The sequence below is a fragment of the Cyprinodon variegatus genome, unplaced genomic scaffold (genome assembly GCF_000732505.1).
Source record: "Cyprinodon variegatus isolate N-32 unplaced genomic scaffold, C_variegatus-1.0 Scaffold367, whole genome shotgun sequence".
NCBI classification, from domain to species: domain Eukaryota; kingdom Metazoa; phylum Chordata; class Actinopteri; order Cyprinodontiformes; family Cyprinodontidae; genus Cyprinodon; species Cyprinodon variegatus.
In genome coordinates this window covers 463,633-469,104 of record NW_015150820.1, presented here as the reverse complement: position 1 = coordinate 469,104, position 5,472 = coordinate 463,633, and the positions used below count along the sequence as shown (strand labels likewise).

General features: G+C 35.7%; 1 protein-coding gene across 2 annotated transcripts in view; it reads right to left on the bottom strand.

Moving 5' to 3' along the window:
• LOC107092104 (stAR-related lipid transfer protein 13-like) overlaps positions 1-5,472 on the bottom strand; it is an 80,077-nt gene that overhangs the window by 40,727 nt on the left and 33,878 nt on the right. The window lies entirely within an intron of this gene.

Sequence of the window (5,472 nt, the reverse complement as noted above, 5' to 3'; positions counted from 1 at the left end):
TATATATATTTACCAAAATATTAAATATCAAGTTTCCACAAAATTATAAAGTAGATATAATTAAAAACTGTTGTTTGGTGTAGCAAACAAAACAAAAAATGTTTTCTCAATCATTAAACTGATTGGTGAAATAATCAGTCGTTCTATTCTATTCTATTCTATTCTATTCTATTCTATTCTATTCTATTCTAATGTATTCTAATCTATTCCAAGTCTTCAAATATATTTTTACATTTTTTTTTTGGCCTACTTCCTGTTGTCAGACGGTTCTAGTTATTTCTTGATCATACAGGTCTGGCTGTAATAAGGTCTAGATCTAACTAGCAAAGGAGTTTTGCTTCATGATCGTATGGAGTACAGTTATAGCTTTTCCATAGGGCAAAGTTATTGTTGTAGTGTTTTGTTGTTGTTTTTTTCCCATGGCGAACCAAATCATTTAAAAACAAGGATATGTATTAGTATTTAGATTTAAAATAGAATAGAAAAATAGAATAGAAAATCCATTTGTCCCACAATGGGGAAATTGTGGAAACATTTAAGTTTAACAAAAAAAAAAGGAGCTAACTTTTAAGAGAACAAATACTTTTTCACTGTAATATAGGGACTAACTAAGCATGATGCATGTGAAGGCTAAAGTATGTGAGGTACAAATTCTACCCCTTTCAAATGTAAATAAATTATTTTCTATTTTTAATGGAATACTTTGAAAGAGTAGTTTAGTTTGTAGCATATAAATAAAAACTATGCTGCACTGAAAGTTAATTTTTTTAATTAACTCTCAGTATATTTCTTCTCTTATACTATAAACCTCAGATTTGATAGACAACTAGGTTTTACGTAAAGTACTTGAAGGCATCACAAGTAACAATCCATTCAACACCATGCTGCCATAAATACACACTAATCTTTGGCTGCCTTGAAAAAAACTTCAACAACACGTGAAATTCTTTCAGTGTCATAGACGATCAACATATTTTGAACTGTATAATTAAGCAAACTCCCCATTATACCAAATAAGTCATTGGTGTCCAATGTGTCCCTTTAAGGGCTGCTGGGGATGGTAAACCCTAAATTTAATTTTTCCTTTAACTCTGAAAGCTTTTTTAGGATATTTCCCCTGCTGAAAAAATGTGCCACTCTGTATGATTTTAACATAGTTCAGCTTTAGGGTTATTCTGTATATAGATCTGAAGATTGATGGGAGTTCAGAGAGTTCTCTTCGGATAAGTTAGAGCAAATCAGCTCTTCACCAGGAGCATGGATTCAATTTCAAGACCATTTACTTTTGTTATTACAAAAGCTTGCACCAGAAATCCTGAAACAAAAGAAGGCCTTTGCTCATGCCTGTAGAATAAACATCATTATTTTGATTCTCAAAGTCTGCTCATGGGTCTGCCTGCAGGATAACTGCTTCAATGATCGTTCTACCAGAATTATTTTAGGAATTTTCTTCTATTATTGTATGCCCACGCAGGCCGTGCACAACGTGAGACTCGTGATATCATATCAGCTGAAAACATTCTGTGGGCAACAGCTAGGATTACTAATATAATAGGTTTAAACCTATTGAAAACACAGGGAGTGAGTGGGTGAAGAATGACATTTTCTCAGATGAATAAGATAAGTGGGTTTGCTGTGTCTGGATGAGCATGGTGTTTTATTTCACTGGGAATAAAAATCAATTTGGCCACTAAGGACAACAGCTGAATAACAGCAGTTAAGCAATTTAACATAAAGAGAATTACCTATTTGCTGTAAGATGAACTGATAAGATATGTTAATAGCTTTTTTTTTAAAAGAAGGTCTGAGCTGGTAATGGCAAGATATTGCATTTGCATTTAAAAAAATTACAATTATCATTTAACTATTTGACCTTAAAGGGGTCCTCCAGAGATGGATTAGTTTCGGCTGAAACCTATATCTCTTAGTTTTCTGAGAAAAGGTTTGTTCTAGAGCTGTGTCCAAATTTACATCTCTAGGACCAGTATCCTCTCGGAACCTCAGGGTCTCATCTTTGATTTTTGCAGAAGATGATGGTTAACCTGCATTTTCAAGCCATCACTATGAGCATGCACTGGCACAGTTGCAGCTGAATTTAAAGCAGCAGTGCTAATAGGCGGCTTGTGGTCTACTCAGCTCATAAGTTACATTAACAGGGACACAAATAATCAGACAAAAGGTCTGATAAGATTAAAAATGTGTCATGTTAACATTACAGACTGGAGATTCTAATATGATTTGGTCCAATCAGAATTCCAATCGGCATTCCAATTGGCATCCATGTACTGACCCATTTGGATCTTTGGAGTACCGGTAAAATTATCTTCACTTTTCCTCTTTACCCTAAACCTTTATCCTCTAAATGCAATCTGCAGATGAAATGCCATCCTGCCCTCTACCCCTGTAGTGGATATAAAGTATGGATAGAAAGATGCAACAAAGGTCCATTATGAAGCAACCTACATCAACGGCAATGACTGAAGAACTGAGAAAAAAGAAATGTGCTACAAGGAGTAGCTGAAGTTGAAGATGAGCGGACAGGTACAGGTTGCTTAAGAAAGCAGACAGGTAAAGAGTTTCCCGAAATGCACATGCTTAAATTATATAATACAGTATGAATGCTTGGTACATGTATACGCACAACATGAACACATCATGTTATTTAGTGTCCATATAAACAAAAATTTGGGAATTACAATCAACCAAGATTTCGATCAGTTCCAGACATGTATGTGCATGTTAACTTAGCTATTGTCTTAAAGCTATGGATCTCAACTGCAAAAAGAGTAGGTGAACCTTTAGAGCACAGCCTTATCTGCCTCCAGATGAGGACTTTGGGTATATCTGAGCACCAAGAATAGCAGGATGGCGGAGGATAGACAGGTTGAAGCCTTGACTGCTGTGATATGGGCATTGTTCCAGTCATCAGTGGTCAAAAAACAGACAGGTTAAAAAATGGAAGACTACATTTTGCTAGATTGACTGTGATTCAGCTCTTCATTGTAATCGAGATTTGAATCATTACTTAAAAAACAAGATACCGGACACAAGTTGCTGAAATTGGAATCATCTCCATGATAGTTGAGCTCCGCCTTCAAGAAAAAGTAAAGACCGTCCTTATTTGGGAGAGGCTAGAAATAGAGCCACCTCTCCTCCACAGACAAAATAAGTCAGTTTAGGTGGTTTGAGCTTCTGGACATATTTTCTCTCGTACCTGTTCACTGATAAACAGATACACTAATTTGATAATTAATCTACAGGACAATAAGTCTGTGCAGAAACAGCAGGAAAAAATCAAAGACAGATGACTAAAAGTATGAAAAAACCTCCACAAGAGTAATTTATGGAGCTATACACGCAAGAATAAATTAAAAATGCATCCAAATGAGAACATTGCAATGAGGAAAAGAGACACAAAGGAAACACAATCACCATAGGCTCCTAAAATTAAAAATGAACGTTGGATATCTTGTAGAATGCCATTGGTTGGAATAAAGAAAAGAAAAGTTTGGTGAAGAAGGGAATAGAAAGACAGAGCAATGGGAAAATACCAACTCTGATAACCCAATGTGTAAAAGAGCCAGAAAAACACAGTAATAAGGATTTTAACAGCCTCTAATAAGAATCACCAAAGAGACTAAACCATGTTGTTCCTCCAGTACTAAAAAGATGTTCATAGAATAAGAACAAAACCTATCATGTTGGATATTAATCAGATAATGTCTTGGCCTCTAGAGCAGTCTTTTGTGGAAACAACAGCAGATGCAAGGGAAGGAAACATCAGTTAGCTTGGGAATGTTTTCCCTTCGCTGACTCACCCTTTTGTTTGTTTTGGCCTGTTGGCTCCAAAGTACTCTTTTCCCTGAAAAACTGAACATTATCCAGACAATTTTTAATCTGCTCTTTTTCACCTCTACTCCCTCCCACAGCTTTGGCTAACACATCTATGTTTCGTTTATCTATGATAACTGATGTGGAATGCTCAGCTTGTAGCTGCTTGGGGGGGGATCACAGATGTAAGTGAACTGATTTCTACCCCATGGATGGGTCATGCTGTTGGCCAGGAGGTCTTACACTAGGCCCCCTTGAACCGTCTGGGAGCCTGCATTTCCCAGCCTAATGGAAACAAGGACTGGGGGAGCTGGGAGTTTGAGAGATCTCCCTTCCACCTCTATCCCGGTCCCTGAGGGCTTGTCGTATACATGTGCTATAAATTTCCTGACCATATATTCCCAAATCGAGTTCGTTTTTCCAGAGAAGCCACACATGTGGTATATATCTGGCTTTAGGCTGTGTGGTTGGAAAAGAAGGAACTGACTTTGGTCTTGATGCATTAAGGAGGCCACTAATTCTGTTTTTTTTTTTTTTTGCCAATTATAATGTCATAATTTAGTACTTTAGTACTGTACTTTGTAAAATCCTTGATTTCCAAAACGGTGATAAATTATTATATACAATCCCTTTTTGAAATTCAGATTAATAATAAAAAGCAGGTTTATCATGAGTATTAAAGTTTCTGACATTACTTTAAGTAAATAAAAATGAAAGCATCTGAAGTTTGCTCAGAGTTTAAAATCTGCATTGCTCAACATTTACATAAAGCGGCTTTAGAAATGCAGAACTGACATGACAAGCCATTTTTCAAATGGATGACAAAGCATGTCATGCTGTAAATTCTAAAACTGTTGAGGCTGATTTGCTCTCAGAAAATAGATGGGAAAATATTTCAACCACTGTACTGCACCTGGTTTCTATTAGGGTGGTGGGAATTTAATCACAGAGTAACATTTCACTTTTTCTATGTCATTCCTCTCACAGATATAAAATACTGCAAAGGCTTTCTACCATTAATAGAGTTTATTTTTTTTATTTTATTTTTTGTTCTTCAAGCACCTTTAGTTTCTGCTTTTCACATTAAATGAGCTTCTATTACCCTTCTTAGGATACACAACATACATCAAGATTTATTCAAGTTAAATAGCAGTCATCAATAAGTACAGCTTAAAAGATAACTGTACATGAATAACTATTTATGAGCCAATATGAAAATAGTTCAAAGAGGAAGTTTATGTTTATGTTTCCCGAGGATTCTTCCCAGAGATAAGACCAAGTTAAGTGCCTAACCAAGGGGGAAAAAAACTGAAAACAAAAACACAGCTGCTTAAAATTAAATCTACAGTGTGAAACTGGAGTTTGATCTCTAGTGGAAACTCCCTTCTATGATTCACAAATTTCCCTCTAAAGAACTGAAATAATTCATGGCAAAAGCTATTTTCTGCGTTTCAATGCCCATTTTTGAATATTTGAAGGAAAAAATTACTTGCATAATTACTAAACCATGTATTGAGCATTACATGCCTCAAAAAAGGGGGAAAAAAGGAAAACCAAACCAATTATTAAATTGATTTGGTGTTCTCTGAGGTTGTGTCTGATTGTCTGCCCTAATCACTGTATATAGCACTATACACTCAC